This window comes from Lathyrus oleraceus, chromosome 3 (genome assembly GCF_024323335.1).
Source record: "Lathyrus oleraceus cultivar Zhongwan6 chromosome 3, CAAS_Psat_ZW6_1.0, whole genome shotgun sequence".
Classification (NCBI taxonomy): Eukaryota; Viridiplantae; Streptophyta; class Magnoliopsida; order Fabales; family Fabaceae; genus Lathyrus; species Lathyrus oleraceus.
The window spans coordinates 60,247,123-60,264,368 of NC_066581.1; the positions used below are offsets into that span (position 1 = coordinate 60,247,123).

A 17,246-nucleotide genomic window follows, 5' to 3' on the forward strand; every position below is an offset into this window, starting at 1 on the left:
TCAATTTGAAGTAAAAAAAATGAGAAAAAGAATCAAAATTGTTTAAAATTTAAAATAGGGAGACTATATGAATGAGATAAAATAGGCAACCCAAAATTATAATCAAACCGAATATATATTAGTCAAATATACATATTTTATTGTTAGAACTATTTATTTTGTTTGAATTTATTTTTATATCTAAAGTATTTACTAAATATGCTTTAATTTAAAATATTAAAAATATTTATTCTCTCCAACAAATCAATTATATTATATTTGTTCTTTTTATATAAATTCGAGGTTTTGCATAGACAGAATACACATTCACTCTATTGAAATTGAAGCTATTCAAAATGACTAAGTTTTCTTTCATGCCAATTTTTGTCATTTTCTTTATTTTTTCAGGTATATAAATTTTGTTATTGTATTTCGTAGCACATAATTATGTGGTAATGTTGATTTATTTTGTTAACATGATCAAAAACTTAATTATTATAGGAGTGTAATTATGCTTTTCTTATTCACAGTTGTAACAATGAGATGTCAAGCTGATCAAGTATGTACCACTCCCCGTGAAGGTGATTGTTTCCTTGCTGGATGTAGACAATGGTGCTCTCAAACTTATAATGGCAACGGACATTGCGAGGCCTATGGAAACCCTACTAGTCCTAAATATAAATGCATTTGTGTACATAAATGTTAAGTCTATAACAAATATATCACAAATGTTTCAATTTTAAATGTAAGAGCGAATCAAAATAAATTCAATTTTCTTGCTACATGTTAGCTTTTCCTTCTCTGTTTTTATTTATATATTATTTGACACCAAAGTCTAGTACCGATCGGCTAAAATCTAGTTCTCTCGATAAACACTTTACATCAAAGATGTTCACAAGAACACTAACCGCAATAAGATTATCTAACTTAAAAGGTGTAGTTGCCTTTTACCTCATTTTCATCATCTTGGTGCTAAAAATATTTATTTCCCAACCAACCATACATGCATGCAGTCTAATTTATGTTGGATTGTCATTATAAACTAATCAGAAAATACCATGGCACAAATCTACATGTTGGATTTGCATCTTACTTCGAGTAGCTTAGGATGTTCAGGTAATACCTAAATTGTCAAACTCTTCAAATGTACCTAAACTTAACCTTTCATACCTCTAACTCTATATTTTCCCGATTTGCTCATGATCAAAAAATTTTAAAGAATTATTTTTGCGGCGACTTCAATAAATAAAAAACAAATTCCTGCGGATAAGGCATTGGCAATAAATTCCATAGGATTGCCTGCGGTTTTTATAGCGGAAACTACATTTTATATCAAGGGTATATAAATGAAATATGAGTAAAGTTAGGATGGTGGTTATTGAACCTTCGCTTTAATGCAAATTAGACCAAGGAATCTACCACGTGGAAAATAATTTCAGTTGGTATTTTATTGAAACAAAAGTTATATATAATTTATTAATATCTCTTTTGAGAATCTTTTTTTATAAATCAAACATCATCTGCGCGCAACTGCAGAGACCTATCCTCGACTCAAATAGTATTATAAGGCGATAAACTTTTCCCTTAAGAGATTTAGCACCGCCCAAGGCTGAGTTCAAACTCAAGACCTTTGATTAAGCTAGAAGAAACTCTACCATCTAAACCAAATGCTCTTAGGTCGAACACACCATTTTGTTTGATTAAAATCTCTTTAATTATAAACATACTATTTTATAAATAAAAATATTTTTAATTATAAACACATTATTACATTGTAAATAAAAACATCACATCCCAACAATGAATTTACTTAAAAAAATAATATCTCTTTTTGACCTTAAACACCTAACAATAACAGTAAAGTATTCATAAATTTTTTACCGGTTCGATTCGGATGGTTCAATCGATTGAATTGGGATAATTCGACTCAGTTAACCCATTTAAAACCTTTATGAATTAATATTAGAGTAAAATTGAAAAAATCGGATTAACCCATCCAAAATCGTTCTAACAAAATAACATTAACCAAATTTGTAAAATCGTCTGATTCAAAAATATGCATCAAATTTCACATTTTTAATTTGAAAAAAGTTTAATATGTCAATATCAAAACTTAAAACATTCAAACATTCACACAAAAATTCCTTGTTTTTTCTACAAGCATACAAAATAGTTTGTTATAGTTATTCTTTCAACCGCGCTTCACCATCATGACTCTGCCTCTTTCAAACATAGTCACACTGTCCAACTCAATATTGGTTGTCATTCAACTCAATATCGTTCGTCGTTGTCAACTTATGACTTGTTTATCGTCATTCAAATCATTTTTGCTTACTTTTATTCAATTAGGTATACGGTATTGTTTACTTTTAATAATTTTATTCTATTTTAATTAGATATTCTTAATTATTTTATTTTTATTTTAGGCTTTATGTTCTATTATTTTAATTTTGGTTTGAATTGATTTAATTTAATTTATTGAAATTATTTAATTTGTTCAAATTTTTTTTAAATGAAAGTTGAAATTAAGTGTACAACTAAATTGTGTTATTATGTATACTATTGATATTGTTGTATTAAGTTTGTCATATATTTTGAAATATTTATTTTATTAAGTTGTGAAGCGTATGACATATCTATGAAATGTAATTACATATTACTAATTTATTTAATCAACGGTTTAATAAACGGTTTGAATGTAGGTTTATCCAGTTTAACCAATTCAATGTCCAGTTTGATTTTTAAAATATTGGTAGTTTTACCAATATATTCTATTAGAATAATTAAATGTTTTAATTACACTTTTGATATTCCTATTTCAAGAGATTTATAGAATTAGTTTCCATATTATAAATTCAAACTATTTTTTTCTCCCTCTAACATTTTCAAATGATATATTACTTATGATACATGAGATATTATCATATAGAATTTTTGTAGAATTTTAAAGATAAAAAATATAAATTATATGATATTAAAAAATAGATGTGTCAACTTTTAATCCAAAAATGAGAGAAGAAGACCAATTTTTTTTGTAATACTTTAGAGATAAAAAATATATGTTAAGCATTATTCAAAAATGGACAAATTATCAATTTGAAGTAAAAAAAATGAGAAAAAGAATCAAAATTGTTTAAAATTTAAAATAGGGAGACTATATGAATGAGATAAAATAGGCAACCCAAAATTATAATCAAACCGAATATATATTAGTCAAATATACATATTTTATTGTTAGAACTATTTATTTTGTTTGAATTTATTTTTATATCTAAAGTATTTACTAAATATGCTTTAATTTAAAATATTAAAAAATATTTATTCTCTCCAACAAATCAATTATATTATATTTGTTCTTTTATATAAATTCGAGGTTTTGCATAGACAGAATACGCATTCACTCTATTGAAATTGAAGCTATTCAAAATGACTAAGTTTTCTTTCATGCCAATTTTTGTCATTTTCTTTATTTTTTCAGGTATATAAATTTTGTTATTGTATTTCGTAGCACTTAATTATGTGGTAATGTTGATTTATTTTGTTAACATGATCAAAAACTTAATTATTATAGGAGTGTAATTATGCTTTTCTTATTCACAGTTGTAACAATGAGATGTCAAGCTGATCAAGTATGTACCACTCCCCGTGAAGGTGATTGTTTCCTTGCTGGATGTAGACAATGGTGCTCTCAAACTTATAATGGCAACGGACATTGCGAGGCCTATGGAAACCCTACTAGTCCTAAATATAAATGCATTTGTGTACATAAATGTTAAGTCTATAACAAATATATCACAAATGTTTCAATTATAAATGTAAGAGCGAATCAAAATAAATTCAATTTTCTTGCTACATGTTAGCTTTTCCTTCTCTATTTTTATTTATATATTATTTGACACCAAAGTCTAGTACCGATCGGCTAAAATCTAGTTCTCTCGATAAACACTTTACATCAAAGATATTCACAAGAACACTAACCGCAATAAGATTATCTAACTTAAAAGGTGTAGTTGCCTTTTACCTCATTTTCATCATCTTGGTGCTAAAAATATTTATTTCCCAACCAACCATACATGCATGCAGTCTAATTTATGTTGGATTGTCATTATAAACTAATCAGAAAATACCATGGCACAAATCTACATGTTGGATTTGCATCTTACTTCGAGTAGCTTAGGATGTTCAGGTAATACCTAAATTGTCAAACTCTTCAAATGTACCTAAACTTAACCTTTCATACCTCTAACTCTATATTTTCCCGATTTGCTCATGATCAAAAATTTTTAAAGAATTATTTTTGCAGCGACTTCAATAAATAAAAAACAAATTCCTGCGGATAAGGCATTGGCAATAAATTCCATAGGATTGCCTGCGGTTTTTATAGCGGAAACTACATTTTATATCAAGGGTATATAAATGAAATATGAGTAAAGTTAGGATGGTGGTTATTGAACCTTCGCTTTAATGCAAATTAGACCAAGGAATCTACCACGTGGAAAATAATTTCAGTTGGTATTTTATTGAAACAAAAGTTATATATAATTTATTAATATCTCTTTTGAGAATCTTTTTTTTATAAATCAAACATCATCTGCGCGCAACTGCAGAGACCTATCCTCGACTCAAATAGTATTATAAGGCGATAAACTTTTCCCTTAAGAGATTTAGCACCGCCCAAGGCTGAGTTCAAACTCAAGACCTTTGATTAAGCTAGAAGAAACTCTACCATCTAAACCAAATGCTCTTAGGTCGAACACACCATTTTGTTTGATTAAAATCTCTTTAATTATAAACATACTATTTTATAAATAAAAATATTTTTAATTATAAACACATTATTACATTGTAAATAAAAACATCACATCCCAACAATGAATTTACTTAAAAAAATAATATCTCTTTTTGACCTTAAACACCTAACAATAACAGTAAAGTATTCATAAATTCTTTACCGGTTCGATTCGGATGGTTCAATCGATTGAATTGGGATAATTCGACTCAGTTAACCCATTTAAAACCTTTATGAATTAATATTAGAGTAAAATTGAAAAAATCGGATTAACCAATCCAAAATCGTTCTAACAAAATAACATTAACCAAATTTGTAAAATCGTCTGATTCAAAAATATGCATCAAATTTCACATTTTTAATTTGAAAAAAGTTTAATATGTCAATATCAAAACTTAAATCATTCAAACATTCACACAAAAATTCCTTATTTTTTCTACAAGCATACAAAATACTTTGTTATAGTTATTCTTTCAACCGCGCTTCACCATCATGACTCGGCCTCTTTCAAACATAGTCACACTGTCCAACTCAATATTGGTTGTCATTCAACTCAATATCGTTCGTCGTTGTCAACTTATGACTTGTTTATCGTCATTCAAATCAATTTTGCTTACTTTTATTCAATTAGGTATACGGTATTGTTTACTTTTAATAATTTTATTCTATTTTAATTAGATATTCTTAATTATTTTATTTTTATTTTAGGCTTTATGTTCTATTATTTTAATTTTGGTTTGAATTGATTTAATTTAATTTATTGAAATTATTTAATTTGTTCAATTTTTTTTTAAATGAAAGTTGAAATTAAGTGTACAACTAAGTTGTGTTATTATGTATATTATTGATATTGTTGTATTAAGTTTGTCATATATTTTGAAATATTTAATTTATTAAGTTGTGAAGCGTATGACATATCTATGAAATGTAATTTCATATTACTAATTTATTTAATCAACGGTTTAATAAACGGTTTGAATGTAGGTTTATCCAGTTTAACCAATTCAATGTCCAGTTTGATTTTTAAAATATTGGTAGTTTTACCAATATATTCTATTAGAATAATTAAATGTTTTAAGTACACTTTTGATATTCCTATTTCAAGAGATTTATAGAATTAGTTTCCATATTATAAATTCAAACTATTTTTTCTCCCTCTAACATTTTCAAATGATATATTACTTATGATACATGAGATATTATCATATAGAATTTTTGTAGAATTTTAAAGATAAAAAATATAAATTATATGATATTAAAAAATAGTTGTGTCAACTTTTAATCCAAAAATGAGAGAAGAAGACCAATTTTTTTTTGTAATACTTTAGAGATAAAAAATATATGTTAAGCATTATTCAAAAATGGACAAATTATCAATTTGAAGTAAAAAAAATGAGAAAAAGAATCAAAATTGTTTAAAATTTAAAATAGGGAGACTATATGAATGAGATAAAATAGGCAACCCAAAATATAATCAAACCGAATATATATTAGTCAAATATACATATTTTATTGTTAGAACTATTTATTTTGTTTGAATTTATTTTTATATCTAAAGTATTTACTAAATATGCTTTAATTTAAAATAAAAAAAATATTTATTCTCTCCAACAAATCAATTATATTATATTTGTTCTTTTTATATAAATTCGAGGTTTTGCATAGACAGAATACGCATTCACTCTATTGAAATTGAAGCTATTCAAAATGACTAAGTTTTCTTTCATGCCAATTTTTGTCATTTTCTTTATTTTTTCAGGTATATAAATTTTGTTATTGTATTTCGTAGCACTTAATTATGTGGTAATGTTGATTTATTTTGTTAACATGATCAAAAACTTAATTATTATAGGAGTGTAATTATGCTTTTCTTATTCACAGTTGTAACAATGAGATGTCAAGCTGATCAAGTATGTACCACTCCCCGTGAAGGTGATTGTTTCCTTGCTGGATGTAGACAATGGTGCTCTCAAACTTATAATGGCAACGGACATTGCGAGGCCTATGGAAACCCTACTAGTCCTAAATATAAATGCATTTGTGTACATAAATGTTAAGTCTATAACAAATATATCACAAATGTTTCAATTATAAATGTAAGAGCGAATCAAAATAAATTCAATTTTCTTGCTACATGTTAGCTTTTCCTTCTCTGTTTTTATTTATATATTATTTGACACCAAAGTCTAGTTCCGATCGGCTAAAATCTAGTTCTCTCGATAAACACTTTACATCAAAGATATTCACAAGAACACTAACCGCAATAAGATTATCTAACTTAAAAGGTGTAGTTGTCTTTTACCTCATTTTCATCATCTTGGTGCTAAAAATATTTATTTCCCAACCAACCATACATGCATGCAGTCTAATTTATGTTGGATTGTCATTATAAACTAATCAGAAAATACCATGGCACAAATCTACATGTTGGATTTGCATCTTACTTCGAGTAGCTTAGGATGTTCAGGTAATACCTAAATTGTCAAACTCTTCAAATGTACCTAAACTTAACCTTTCATACCTCTAACTCTATATTTTCCCGATTTGCTCATGATCAAAAATTTTTAAAGAATTATTTTTGCGGCGACTTCAAGAAATAAAAAATAAATTCCTGCGGATAAGGCATTGGCAATAAATTCCATAGGATTGCCTGCGGTTTTTATAGCGGAAACTACATTTTATATCAAGGGTATATAAATGAAATATGAGTAAAGTTAGGATGGTGGTTATTGAACCTTCGCTTTAATGCAAATTAGACCAAGGAATCTACCACGTGGAAAATAATTTCAGTTGGTATTTTATTGAAACAAAAGTTATATATAATTTATTAATATCTCTTTTGAGAATCTTTTTTTTATAAATCAAACATCATCTGCGCGCAACTGCAGAGACCTATCCTCGACTCAAATAGTATTATAAGGCGATAAACTTTTCCCTTAAGAGATTTAGCACCGCCCAAGGCTGAGTTCAAACTCAAGACCTTTGATTAAGCTAGAAGAAACCCTACCATCTAAACCAAATGCTCTTAGGTCGAACACACCATTTTGTTTGATTAAAATCTCTTTAATTATAAACATACTATTTTATAAATAAAAATATTTTTAATTATAAACACATTACTTTGTAAATAAAAACATCACATCCCAACAATGAATTTGCTTGAAAAAAACAATATCTCTTTTTGACCTTAAACACCTAACAATAACAGTAAATTATTCATAAATTTTTTACCGGTTCGATTCGGATGGTTCAATCGATTGAATTGGGATAATTCGACTCAGTTAACCCATTTAAAACCTTTATGAATTAATATTAGAGTAAAATTGAAAAAATCGGATTAACCAATCCAAAATCGTTCTAACAAAATAACATTAACCAAATTTGTAAAATCGTCTGATTCAAAAATATGCATCAAATTTCACATTTTTAATTTGAAAAAAGTTTAATATGTCAATATCAAAACTTAAAACATTCAAACATTCACACAAAAATTCCTTGTTTTTTCTACAAGCATACAAAATACTTTGTTATAGTTATTCTTTCAACCGCGCTTCACCATCATGACTCCGCCTCTTTCAAACATAGTCACACTGTCCAACTCAATATTGGTTGTCATTCAACTCAATATCGTTCGTCGTTGTCAACTTATGACTTGTTTATCGTCATTCAAATCAATTTTGCTTACTTTTATTCAATTAGGTATACGATATTGTTTACTTTTAATAATTTTATTCTATTTTAATTAGATATTCTTAATTATTTTATTTTTATTTTAGGCTTTATGTTCTATTATTTTAATTTTGGTTTGAATTGATTTAATTTAATTTATTGAAATTATTTAATTTGTTCAAATTTTTTTTAAATGAAAGTTGAAATTAAGTGTACAACTAAGTTGTGTTATTATGTATACTATTGATATTGTTGTATTAAGTTTGTCATATATTTTGAAATATTTATTTTATTAAGTTGTGAAGCGTATGACATATCTATGAAATGTAATTTCATATTACTAATTTATTTAATCAAGGGTTTAATAAATGGTTTGAATGTAGGTTTATCCAGTTTAACCAATTCAATGTCCAATTTGATTTTTAAAATATTGGTAGTTTTACCAATATATTCTATTAGAATAATTAAATGTTTTAATTACACTTTTGATATTCCTATTTCAAGAGATTTATAGAATTAGTTTCCATATTATAAATTCAAACTATTTTTTTCTCCCTCTAACATTTTCAAATGATATATTACTTATGATACATGAGATATTATCATATAGAATTTTTGTAGAATTTTAAAGATAAAAAATATAAATTATATGATATTAAAAAATAGTTGTGTCAACTTTTAATCCAAAAATGAGAGAAGAAGACCAATTTTTTTTTGTAATACTTTAGAGATAAAAAATATATGTTAAGCATTATTCAAAAATGGACAAATTATCAATTTGAAGTAAAAAAAAATGAGAAAAAGAATCAAAATTGTTTAAAATTTAAAATAGGGAGACTATATGAATGAGATAAAATAGGCAACCCAAAATTATAATCAAACCGAATATATATTAGTCAAATATACATATTTTATTGTTAGAACTATTTATTTTGTTTGAATTTATTTTTATATCTAAAGTATTTACTAAATATGCTTTAATTTAAAATATTAAAAAATATTTATTCTCTCCAACAAATCAATTATATTATATTTGTTCTTTTTATATAAATTCGAGGTCTTGCATAGACAGAATACGCATTCACTCTATTGAAATTGAAGCTATTCAAAATGACTAAGTTTTCTTTCATGCCAATTTTTGTCATTTTCTTTATTTTTTCAGGTATATAAATTTTGTTATTGTATTTCGTAGCACTTAATTATGTGGTAATGTTGATTTATTTTGTTAACATGATCAAAAACTTAATTATTAAAGGAGTGTAATTATGCTTTTCTTATTCACAGTTGTAACAATGAGATGTCAAGCTGATCAAGTATGTACCACTCCCCGTGAAGGTGATTGTTTCCTTGCTGGATGTAGACAATGGTGCTCTCAAACTTATAATGGCAACGGACATTGCGAGGCCTATGGAAACCCTACTAGTCCTAAATATAAATGCATTTGTGTACATAAATGTTAAGTCTATAACAAATATATCACAAATGTTTCAATTATAAATGTAAGAGCGAATCAAAATAAATTCAATTTTCTTGCTACATGTTAGCTTTTCCTTCTCTGTTTTTATTTATATATTATTTGACACCAAAGTCTAGTTCCGATCGGCTAAAATCTAGTTCTCTCGATAAACACTTTACATCAAAGATATTCACAAGAACACTAACCGCAATAAGATTATCTAACTTAAAAGGTGTAGTTGCCTTTTACCTCATTTTCATCATCTTGGTGCTAAAAATATTTATTTCCCAACCAACCATACATGCATGCAGTCTAATTTATGTTGGATTGTCATTATAAACTAATCAGAAAATACCATGGCACAAATCTACATGTTGGATTTGCATCTTACTTCGAGTAGCTTAGGATGTTCAGGTAATACCTAAATTGTCAAACTCTTCAAATGTACCTAAACTTAACCTTTCATACCTCTAACTCTATATTTTCCCGATTTGCTCATGATCAAAAATTTTTAAAGAATTATTTTTGCGGCGACTTCAATAAATAAAAAATAAATTCCTGCGGATAAGGCATTGGCAATAAATTCCATAGGATTGCCTGCGGTTTTTATAGCGGAAACTACATTTTATATCAAGGGTATATAAATGAAATATGAGTAAAGTTAGGATGGTGGTTATTGAACCTTCGCTTTAATGCAAATTAGACCAAGGAATCTACCACGTGGAAAATAATTTCAGTTGGTATTTTATTGAAACAAAAGTTATATATAATTTATTAATATCTCTTTTGAGAATCTTTTTTTTATAAATCAAACATCATCTGCGCGCAACTGCAGAGACCTATCCTCGACTCAAATAGTATTATAAGGCGATAAACTTTTCCCTTAAGAGATTTAGCACCGCCCAAGGCTGAGTTCAAACTCAAGACCTTTGATTAAGCTAGAAGAAACCCTACCATCTAAACCAAATGCTCTTAGGTCGAACACACCATTTTGTTTGATTAAAATCTCTTTAATTATAAACATACTATTTTATAAATAAAAATATTTTTAATTATAAACACATCATTACATTGTAAATAAAAACATCACATCCCAACAATGAATTTGCTTAAAAAAATAATATCTCTTTTTGACCTTAAACACCTAACAATAACAGTAAAGTATTCATAAATTTTTACCGGTTCGATTCGGATGGTTCAATCGATTGAATTGGGATAATTCGACTCAGTTAACCCATTTAAAACCTTTATGAATTAATATTAGAGTAAAATTGAAAAATTGGATTAACCAATCCAAAATCGTTCTAACAAATAACATTAACCAAATTTGTAAAATCGTCTGATTCAAAAATATGCATCAAATTTCACATTTTTAATTTGAAAAAAGTTTAATATGTCAATATCAAAACTTAAATCATTCAAACATTCACACAAAAATTCCTTGTTTTTTCTACAAGCATACAAAATACTTTGTTATAGTTATTCTTTCAACCGCGCTTCACCATCATGACTCCGCCTCTTTCAAACATAGTCACACTGTCCAACTCAATATTGGTTGTCATTCAACTCAATATCGTTCGTCGTTGTCAACTTATGACTTGTTTATCGTCATTCAAATCAATTTTGCTTACTTTTATTCAATTAGGTATACGGTATTGTTTACTTTTAATAATTTTATTCTTTTTTAATTAGATATTCTTAATTATTTTATTTTTATTTTAGGCTTTATGTTCTATTATTTTAATTTTGGTTTGAATTGATTTAATTTAATTTGTTCAATTTTTTTTTAAATGAAAGTTGAAATTAAGTGTACAACTAAGTTGTGTTATTATGTATACTATTGATATTGTTGTATTAAGTTTTTCATATATTTTGAAATATTTATTTTATTAAGTTGTGAAGCGTATGACATATCTATGAAATGTAATTTCATATTACTAATTTATTTAATCAACGGTTTAATAAACGGTTTGAATGTAGGTTTATCCAGTTTAACCAATTCAGTGTCCAGTTTGATTTTTAAAATATTGGTAGTTTTACCAATATATTCTATTAGAATAATTAAATGTTTTAATTACACTTTTGATATTCCTATTTCAAGAGATTTATAGAATTAGTTTCCATATTATAAATTCAAACTATTTTTTTCTCCCTCTAACATTTTCAAATGATATATTACTTATGATACATGAGATATTATCATATAGAATTATTTGTAGAATTTTAAAGATAAAAAATATAAATTATATGATATTAAAAAATAGATATGTCAACTTTTAATCCAAAAATGAGAGAAGAAGACCAATTTTCTTTTGTAATACTTTAGAGATAAAAAATATATGTTAAGCATTATTCAAAAATGGACAAATTATCAATTTGAAGTAAAAAAAATGAGAAAAAGAATCAAAATTGTTTAAAATTTAAAATAGGGAGACTATATGAATGAGATAAAATAGGCAACCCAAAATTATAATCAAACCGAATATATATTAGTCAAATATACATATTTTATTGTTAGAACTATTTATTTTGTTTGAATTTATTTTTATATCTAAAGTATTTACTAAATATGCTTTAATTTAAAATATTAAAAAATATTTATTCTCTCCAACAAATCAATTATATTATATTTGTTCTTTTTATATAAATTCGAGGTTTTGCATAGACAGAATACGCATTCACTCTATTGAAATTGAAGCTATTCAAAATGACTAAGTTTTCTTTCATGCCAATTTTTGTCATTTTCTTTATTTTTTCAGGTATATAAATTTTGTTATTGTATTTCGTAGCACTTAATTATGTGGTAATGTTGATTTATTTTGTTAACATGATCAAAAACTTAATTATTATAGGAGTGTAATTATGCTTTTCTTATTCACAGTTGTAACAATGAGATGTCAAGCTGATCAAGTATGTACCACTCCCCGTGAAGGTGATTGTTTCCTTGCTGGATGTAGACAATGGTGCTCTCAAACTTATAATGGCAACGGACATTGCGAGGCCTATGGAAACCCTACTAGTCCTAAATATAAATGCATTTGTGTACATAAATGTTAAGTCTATAACAAATATATCACAAATGTTTCAATTATAAATGTAAGAGCGAATCAAAATAAATTCAATTTTCTTGCTACATGTTAGCTTTTCCTTCTCTGTTTTTATTTATATATTATTTGACACCAAAGTCTAGTTCCGATCGGCTAAAATCTAGTTCTCTCGATAAACACTTTACATCAAAGATATTCACAAGAACACTAACCGCAATAAGATTATCTAACTTAAAAGGTGTAGTTGTCTTTTACCTCATTTTCATCATTTTGGTGCTAAAAATATTTATTTCCCAACCAACCATACATGCATGCAGTCTAATTTATGTTGGATTGTCATTATAAACTAATCAGAAAATACCATGGCACAAATCTACATGTTGGATTTGCATCTTACTTCGAGTAGCTTAGGATGTTCAGGTAATACCTAAATTGTCAAACTCTTCAAATGTACCTAAACTTAACCTTTCATACCTCTAACTCTATATTTTCCCGATTTGCTCATGATCAAAAAATTTTAAAGAATTATTTTTGCGGCGACTTCAATAAATAAAAAATAAATTCCTGCGGATAAGGCATTGGCAATAAATTCCATAGGATTGCCTGCGGTTTTTATAGCGGAAACTACATTTTATATCAAGGGTATATAAATGAAATATGAGTAAAGTTAGGATGGTGGTTATTGAACCTTCGCTTTAATGCAAATTAGACCAAGGAATCTACCACGTGGAAAATAATTTCAGTTGGTATTTTATTGAAACAAAAGTTATATATAATTTATTAATATCTCTTTTGAGAATCTTTTTTTTATAAATCAAACATCATCTGCGCGCAACTGCAGAGACCTATCCTCGAATCAAATAGTATTATAAGGCGATAAACTTTTCCCTTAAGAGATTTAGCACCGCCCAAGGCTGAGTTCAAACTCAAGAACTTTGATTAAGCTAGAAGAAACCCTACCATCTAAACCAAATGCTCTTAGGTCGAACACACCATTTTGTTTGATTAAAATCTCTTTAATTATAAACATACTATTTTATAAATAAAAATATTTTTAATTATAAACACATTATTACATTGTAAATAAAAACATCACATCCCAACAATGAGTTTGCTTAAAAAAATAATATCACTTTTTGACCTTAAACACCTAACAATAACAGTAAAGTATTCATAAATTTTTTACCGGTTCGATTCGGATGGTTCAATCGATTGAATTGGGATAATTCGACTCAGTTAACCCATTTAAAACCTTTATGAATTAATATTAGAGTAAAATTGAAAAAATCGGATTAACCAATCCAAAATCGTTCTAACAAAATAACATTAACCAAAATTTGTAAAATCGTCTGATTCAAAAATATGCATCAAATTTCACATTTTTAATTTGAAAAAAGTTTAATATGTCAATATCAAAACTTAAAACATTCAAACATTCACACAAAAATTCCTTGTTTTTTCTACAAGCATACAAAATACTTTGTTATAGTTATTCTTTCAACCGCGCTTCACCATCATGACTCCGCCTCTTTCAAACATAGTCACACTGTCCAACTCAATATTGGTTGTCATTCAACTCAATATCGTTCGTCGTTGTCAACTTATGACTTGTTTATCGTCATTCAAATCAATTTTGCTTACTTTTATTCAATTAGGTATACGGTATTGTTTACTTTTAATAAGTTTATTCTATTTTAATTAGATATTCTTAATTATTTTATTTTTATTTTAGGATTTATGTTCTATTATTTTAATTTTGGTTTGAATTGATTTAATTTAATTTATTGAAATTTTTTAATTTGTTCAATTTTTTTTTAAATGAAAGTTGAAATTAAGTGTACAACTAAGTTGTGTTATTATGTATACTTTTGATATTGTTGTATTAAGTTTGTCATATATTTAGAAATATTTATTTTATTAAGTTGTGAAGCGTATGACATATCTATGAAATGTAATTTCATATTACTAATTTATTTAATCAACGGTTTAATAAACGGTTTGAATGTAGGTTTATCCAGTTTAACCAATTCAATGTCCAGTTTGATTTTTAAAATATTGGTAGTTTTACCAATATATTCTATTAGAATAATTAAATGTTTCAATTACACTCTTGATATTCCTATTTCAAGAGATTTATAGTATTAGTTTCCATATTATAAATTCAAACTGTTTTTTCTCCCTCTAACAATTTCAAATGATATATTACTTATGATACATGATATATTATCATATAGAATTATTTGTAGAATTTTAAAGATAAAAAATATAAATTATATGATATTAAAAAATAGATATGTCAACTTTTAATCCCAAAATGAGGGAAGAAGACCAAACTTCTTTTGTAATACTTTAGAGATAAAAAATATATGTTAAGCATTATACAAAAATGGACAAATTATCAATTTGAAGTAAAAAAATGAGAAAAAGAATCAAAATTGTTTAAAATTTAAAATAGGGAGACTAGATGAATGAGATAAAATAGGCAACCCAAAATTATAATCAAACCGAATATATATTAGTCAAATATACATATTTTATTGTTAAAACTATTTATTTTGTTTGAATTTATTTTTATATCTAAAGTATTTACTAAATATGCTTTAATTTAAAATATTAAAAAAATATTTATTCTCTCCAACAAATCAATTATATTATATTTGTTCTTTTTTATATAAATTCGAGGTTTTGCATAGACAGAATACGCATTCACTCTATTGAAATTGAAGCTATTCAAAATGACTAAGTTTTCTTTCATGCCAATTTTTGTCATTTTCTTTATTTTTTCAGGTATATAAATTTTGTTATTGTATTTCGTAGCACTTAATTATGTGGTAATGTTGATTTATTTTGTTAACATGATCAAAAACTTAATTATTATAGGAGTGTAATTATGCTTTTCTTATTCACAGTTGTAACAATGAGATGTCAAGCTGATCAAGTATGTACCACTCCCCGTGAAGGTGATTGTTTCCTTGCTGGATGTAGACAATGGTGCTCTCAAACTTATAATGGCAACGGACATTGCGAGGCCTATGGAAACCCTACTAGTCCTAAATATAAATGCATTTGTGTACATAAATGTTAAGTCTATAACAAATATATCACAAATGTTTCAATTATAAATGTAAGAGCGAATCAAAATAAATTCAATTTTCTTGCTACATGTTAGCTTTTCCTTCTCTGTTTTATTTATATATTATTTGACACCAAAGTCTAGTTCCGATCGGCTAAAATCTAGTTCTCTCGATAAACACTTTACATCAAAGATATTCACAAGAACACTAACCGCAATAAGATTATCTAACTTAAAAGGTGTAGTTGCCTTTTACCTCATTTTCATCATCTTGGTGCTAAAAATATTTATTTCCCAACCAACCATACATGCATGCAGTCTAATTTATGTTGGATTGTCATTATAAACTAATCAGAAAATACCATGGCACAAATCTACATGTTGGATTTGCATCTTACTTCGAGTAGCTTAGGATGTTCAGGTAATACCTAAATTGTCAAACTCTTCAAATGTACCTAAACTTAACCTTTCATACCTCTAACTCTATATTTTCCCGATTTGCTCATGATCAAAAATTTTTAAGAATTATTTTTGCGGCGACTTCAATAAATAAAAATAAATTCCTGCGGATAAGGCATTGGCAATAAATTCCATAGGATTGCCTGCGGTTTTTATAGCGGAAACTACATTTTATATCAAGGGTATATAAATGAAATATGAGTAAAGTTAGGATGGTGGTTATTGAACCTTCGCTTTAATGCAAATTAGACCAAGGAATCTACCACGTGGAAAATAATTTCAGTTGGTATTTTATTGAAACAAAAGTTATATATAATTTATTAATATCTCTTTTGAGAATATTTTTTTATAAATCAAACATCATCTGCGCGCAACTGCAGAGACCTATCCTCGACTCAAATAGTATTATAAGGCGATAAACTTTTCCCTTAAGAGATTTAGCACCGCCCAAGGCTGAGTTCAAACTCAAGACCTTTGATTAAGCTAGAAGAAACCCTACCATCTAAACCAAATGCTCTTAGGTCGAACACACCATTTTGTTTGATTAAAATCTCTTTAATTATAAACATACTATTTTATAAATAAAAATATTTTTTAATTATAAACACATCATTACATTGTAAATAAAAACATCACATCCCAACAATGAATTTGCTTAAAAAAATAATATCTCTTTTTGACCTTAAACACCTAACAATAACAGTAAAGTATTCATAAATTTTTTACCGGTTCGATTCGGATGGTTCAATCGATTGAATTGGGATAATTCGACTC

At 26.6% G+C, this 17,246-nt stretch overlaps 5 long non-coding RNA genes across 7 annotated transcripts; all 5 read left to right on the forward strand.

Moving 5' to 3' along the window:
• The first annotated feature begins 299 nt into the window (after positions 1 to 299).
• On the forward strand, positions 300 to 13,028 carry LOC127132535 (uncharacterized). 3 transcript variants are annotated; one of them, XR_007806760.1, is made up of 2 exons: positions 300 to 387; positions 12,775 to 13,028. It is a non-coding gene; the product is annotated as an uncharacterized LOC127132535 (long non-coding RNA). The 3 variants fall into 3 exon arrangements; XR_007806761.1 differs by lacking the exon at positions 12,775 to 13,028 and adding an exon at positions 510 to 763; XR_007806759.1 differs by lacking the exon at positions 300 to 387 and adding an exon at positions 12,472 to 12,652.
• LOC127132542 (uncharacterized) lies at positions 3,371 to 3,833 on the forward strand. Its single transcript, XR_007806772.1, has 2 exons — positions 3,371 to 3,457; positions 3,580 to 3,833. It is a non-coding gene; the product is annotated as an uncharacterized LOC127132542 (long non-coding RNA).
• LOC127132536 (uncharacterized) lies at positions 6,382 to 6,903 on the forward strand. The gene is made up of 2 exons (XR_007806762.1): positions 6,382 to 6,527; positions 6,650 to 6,903. It is a non-coding gene; the product is annotated as an uncharacterized LOC127132536 (long non-coding RNA).
• Positions 9,513 to 9,975, forward strand: LOC127132541 (uncharacterized). Its single transcript, XR_007806771.1, has 2 exons — positions 9,513 to 9,599; positions 9,722 to 9,975. It is a non-coding gene; the product is annotated as an uncharacterized LOC127132541 (long non-coding RNA).
• Positions 13,029 to 15,640: 2,612 nt separating the features above from the next.
• Positions 15,641 to 16,103, forward strand: LOC127132540 (uncharacterized). Its single transcript, XR_007806770.1, has 2 exons — positions 15,641 to 15,727; positions 15,850 to 16,103. It is a non-coding gene; the product is annotated as an uncharacterized LOC127132540 (long non-coding RNA).
• The last annotated feature ends 1,143 nt before the right edge of the window (positions 16,104 to 17,246 follow it).